Below are 5,742 nucleotides of genomic sequence, written 5' to 3'. Positions count from 1 at the left end.
GGATCTCAAAACTGGATTATAGATGGCAGACAGTTGGTGTCGTAAACCCCCGCCTCTGTTCAAAGATGGTCGCTCACAGTGGACATAGATGCTTCTTTCACTCCTCTTTCAAACCATCTGTCCTCTCTGTCCAAAATGTGAACATTGGCATCCTCGAAAGAGTGTCCTTTATCCTTAAGATGCAGATGGACTGCTGAGTCTTGTCCTGTGGAGGTGGCTCTTCTGTGTTGTGCCATGCGCTTGTGAAGTGGCTGTTTGGTCTCTCCAATGTAGAGGTCTGGGCATTCCTCGCTACACTGTACAGCATACACCACATTGTTAAGTCTGTGTTTTGGCGTTTTGTCTTTCGGGTGAACCAGTTTTTGTCTGAGCGTGTTGCTGGGTCTGAAATGCACCGGGATGTCATGCTTGGAGAAAACTCTCCTGTTTTTCTGATACACCGGCTACATAGGGGATGACAATGTTGCGTCTGTCCTTCTTATCCTCCCTCGCTGGTGTCTGGTCTTCTTTTCTGTGCCTCTTGTCATTGTCATCCCCTATGTAGCCGGTGTATCAGAAAAACTTAGGAGAGTTTTCTCCAAGCATGACATCCCGGTGCATTTCAGACCCAGCAACACGCTCAGACAGAAACTGGTTCACCCGAAAGACAAAACTCCAAAACACAGACTTAACAATTCAATTCAATTCAATTTTATTTATATAGCGCCAAATCACAACAAAAGTCGCCTCAAGGCGCTTCATAGATACAGAGAAAAACCCAACAATCATATGACCCCCTATGAGCAAGCACTTTGGCGACAGTGGGAAGGAAAATCTCCCTTTTAACAGGAAGAAACCTCCGGCAGAACCAGGCTCAGGGAGGGGCGGGGCCATCTGCTGCGACCGGTTGGGGTGAGAGAAGGAAGACAGGATAAAAGACATGCTGTGGAAGAGAGACAGAGGTTAATAACAGATATGATTCAATGCAGAGAGGTCTATTAATACATAGTGAGTGAGAAAGGTGACTGGAAAGGAAAAACTCAATGCATCATGGGAATCCCCCGGCAGCCTACGTCTATTGCAGCATAACTAAGGGAGGATTCAGGGTCACCTGGTCCAGCCCTAACTATATGCTTTAGCAAAAAGGAAAGTTTTAAGCCTAATCTTAAAAGTAGAGATAGTTTCTGTCTCCCGAATCCAAACTGGAAGCTGGTTCCACAGAAGAGGGGCCTGAAAACTGAAGGCTCTGCCTCCCATTCTACTTTTAAATACTCTAGGAACAACAAGTAAGCCTGCAGAGCGAGAGCGAAGTGCTCTAATAGGGTGATATGGTACTACAAGGTCATTAAGATAAGATGGGGCCTGATTATTTAAGACCTTGTATGTGAGGAGCAGGATTTTGAATTCAATTCTGGATTTAACAGGAAGCCAATGAAGGGAAGCCAAAACAGGAGAAATATGCTCTCTCCTTCTAGTCCCTGTCAGTACTCTTGCTGCAGCATTTTGGATTAGCTGAAGGCTTTTCAGTGAGTTTTTTGGACATCCTGATAATAATGAATTACAGTCGTCCAGCCTGGAAGTAATAAATGCATGAACTAGTTTTTCAGCGTCACTCTGAGACAGGATATTTCTAATTTTAGAGATGTTGCGCAAATGGAAGAAAGCAGTCTTACATATTTGTTTAATATGTGCGTTGAAGGACATGTCCTGGTCAAAAATGACTCCAAGGTTCCTCACAGCGTTACTGGAGGCCAAGGTAATGCCATCCAGAGTATGAATCTGGTTAGATACCATATTTCTAAGATTTTCAGGGCCGAGTACAATAACCTCAGTTTTATCTGAATTAAGAAGCAGAAAGTTAGCGGCCATCCAGGTCTTTATGTCTTTAAGACATTCCTGCAGTTTAACTAATTGGTGTGTGTTATCTGGCTTCATGGACAGATAGAGCTGGGTGTCATCTGCATAGCAGTGAAAATGTATGCTATGTCTTCTAATGATGCTGCCTAAGGGAAGCATGTATAATGTAAACAGAACTGGTCCTAGCACTGAGCCCTGTGGAACTCCATAATTAACCTCAGTGGGTGAAGAGGACTCTCCATTTACATGCACAAATTGGAGTCTATTAGATAGATATGATACAAACCACTGCAGTGCAGTACCTGTAATACCTACAGCATGTTCTAATCGCTCTAATAGGATATTATGGTTGACAGTATCGAACGCTGCACTGAGGTCTAGCAGGACAAGCACAGAGATGAGTCCACTGTCAGAGGCCATAAGAAGATCATTTGTAACCTTCACTAAAGCTGTTTCTGTGCTGTGATGAGCTCTGAAACCTGACTGAAACTCTTCAAATAAACCATTCCTCTGCAGATGATCTGTTAGCTGTTTGACAACTACTCTTTCAAGGATTTTTGATATGAAAGGAAGGTTGGAGATTGGCCTATAATTAGCTAAGACTGCTGGGTCTAGAGATGGCTTTTTGAGTAAAGGTTTAACCACAGCCAGCTTGAAGGCCTGTGGTACATAGCTGATTATTAGAGATAGGTTGATCATATTTAAGATCGAAGAATTAATCAATGGCAGGACTTCTTTGAGCAGTTTTGTAGGAATGGGGTCTAAAAGACACGTTGATGGTTTGGAGGAAGTAATTATTGAAGTTAACTCAGAAAGATCAATTGGAGAAAAAGAGTCTAACTTAACATCAATGGTACTAAGAGTAGCTGTAGATAATATTACATCTGTGGGATGATTACTGGTAATTTTTTCTCTAATGATAAAAATTTTATTTGTGAAGAAGTTCATGAAGTCATTACTAGTTAACGTTAAAGGGATGGTTGGCTCAACAGAGCTCTGACTCTTTGTCAGCCTGGCTACAGTGCTGAAGAGAAACCTGGGGTTGTTCTTATTTTCTTCAATCAGTGATGAATAGTAAGATGTTCTGGCTTTGCGGAGGGCTTTCTTATAAAGCAGCAAACTATTTCTCCAGGCTAAATGATGATCCTCTAAATTTGTGACACGCCATTTCCTCTCCAGATTACGAGTCATCTGCTTTAGGGTACGTGTTTGAGAATTATACCACGGAGTCAGGTACTTCTGATTAGAGACCTTAGTTTTCACTGGAGCTACAGTATCCAGAGTCATACGTAGTGAGGAGGTGAAATTATTAACAAGATAATCAACCTCTGTTGGGGTAGCGTTCAGATAGCTGCTCTGCTCTGTGTTGGTACAGGGCATTGAAGATGATAACAGTGGGTGGATTATATTCTTAAACTTAGTTACAGCGCTTTCAGAAAGACATCTACTTTGATAAAGTCTCCTCTCCACCGCTGTGTAATCAATTATTGTAAATGTAAATGTTATCAGGAAATGATCAGACAGGAGAGGGTTTTCAGGAAACACTGTTAAATGTTCAGTTTCTATGCCATATGTTAAAACAAGATCTAGAGTGTGATTAAAGTGGTGGGTGGGTTCTTTTACATTTTGAGAGAAGCCAATTGAGTCTAATAACAGACTAAATGCCATGTTGAGGCTGTCATTTTTAGCATCTACATGGATGTTAAAATCACCCACAATAATTATTTTATTTGAGCTCAGAACTAGATTAGATATAAAGTCTGAGAAATCAGACAGAAACTCTGTGTAAGGCCCAGGTGGACGATAGATGATAACAAGTAAGACTGGTTTCTGAGTTTCACAGCTGGGGTGGACAATGTTAAGCATCAGGCTTTCAAATGAATTAAAAGTCTGTCTTGGTCTTTCATTAATTAATAGGCTGGTGTGAAAAATTGCTGCCACACCGCCCCCTCGGCCTGTGCTTCGAGGTTTCTGGTAGTTAGAATGACTCGGGGGTGTTGATTCATTTAAACTAACATAATCATCCTGCTGCAACCAGGTTTCTGTAAGGCAGAGTAAATCAATTTGTTGATCAATTATTAAGTCATGTACTAACAGAGACTTGGAGGAGAGAGACCTAATATTTAATAATCCACTTTTCACTGTTTTACTCTTTGGTTCAGATGTGGATACTGTATTGTTCTTTCTTTTTGATTGTTTATGTTTAAGTTGTTTGTTGCTGGTTTTTAGTTTGTTTTTTGTCTTTTTGGAAGCTGACACAGTCTCTATGGAGATGGGTTTTTCGGGGGTAGCAGGAGGAGAGAAGCTGCAGAGAGGCGTGTAAGACTGCAACTCTGCTTCCTGGTCCCAACTCTGGATAGTCATATTTTGGGGGGTTTAATAATGTGGTGTATGCTGTACAGTGCAGCGAGGAATGCCCAGACCTCTACATTGGAGAGACCAAACAGCCACTTCACAAGCGCATGGCACAACACAGAAGAGCCACCTCCACAGGACAAGACTCAGCAGTCCATCTGCATCTTAAGGATAAAGGACACTCTTTCGAGGATGCCAATGTTCACATTTTGGACAGAGAGGACAGATGGTTTGAAAGAGGAGTGAAAGAAGCATCTATGTCCACTGTGAGCGACCATCTTTGAACAGAGGCGGGGGTTTACGACACCAACTGTCTGCCATCTATAATCCAGTTTTGAGATCCCTTCCCAGACGCCTTAACGCCCACTCACATCCTGGGCCATCTGACCTCAGGAATTCGCATGATAAGGTGGGGCCAGGTTTCACAATGAACACACCCGAAACTCTGGCTGATTGGGACCCACACCCAGTTTCACACCTTGGCTCAGGCGATTAGAGGATCATCAGGGGGTCCTTTTGTCCCTCTGTGGGGGGAAACTCCCACTAGGTTTATATCTGGGACTCTCGGCCATTTGACCTTAGAACTGAAGAAGCTTCTCGGATGAGAGGTGAAACGTCTTCAAGTAACTTAAAGAAGTCCAGACGCTTTTCTTTGCAAGCGCCTTTGACTACGATGACCTGGATGACTGAGAACCTTCACAGACATATTGCCTTTTGACCTCCAGACATGGTGGGTGTTATGGCATATGTCCAGATTATTATCCCAGTATTTCACAGACATATCCTAAATTCTTCTGTAACCAATGCCATCAGTATGTTGTGGAGATCTTGCATGAGTTCATGGGGTTTACCCATTATGTGCGGGTTTTTTTGTGTGACACCATAATAAGACATTTTGATAGGCCATCATTTGAAACTAAACCAGCTAATATTAATCTACAGTGTCAGGATTGCTTTCTAAATATTGATAGATTTCAGCTGTGGTAATGTCTTTCCAGGTCTTTTTGCACCTCCCTTTTGTTCATGTGTTCAACACCTTTTCCCTGTGTCATTTGTTGTTATTACACATACATTTATATATCTGTGGTTTGATTCATTTGCATGTGTGGATTTGATGGGTTGTAGCAACATCTGATGAGAATGTCATGTCAGTAACACCTTTAGAAATATATCTACTTAGAAAATTGGTGACATCTTCAATACTTATTTTACCCACTATATGTAACCCTAACCCCAGCCTGTATTTAAATCAAAGAGCTACTTGCTGTGAGGCATTGGTGCTCACTACCACACAACCACACAAGCGGGCTGCCCCATTTCATTCAGTTAAAGTGTAATCAGTTCACAAAATGAAAACATAGCAATAATTGTCACTTAAAATTAGAGCAGCTGAATTACATATAATGTAGTAAGGCACAGTTTTAAAAATATTTAATCATGTATATGAGTTTCTTTTGTTTTTGTCTATTTTTTCTCTAAAGCACATCAAAGACAAATATTCAAGCCAAACACACGTTATGAATTGATTTAGTTTATTTTTGTCAAGAAAAT

Source organism: Perissodus microlepis, chromosome 5 (assembly GCF_051167445.1).
Source record: "Perissodus microlepis isolate ML-2025 ecotype Zambia chromosome 5, ASM5116744v1, whole genome shotgun sequence".
NCBI lineage: Eukaryota > Metazoa > Chordata > Actinopteri > Cichliformes > Cichlidae > Perissodus > Perissodus microlepis.
This window is presented reverse-complemented; position numbering follows the sequence as displayed.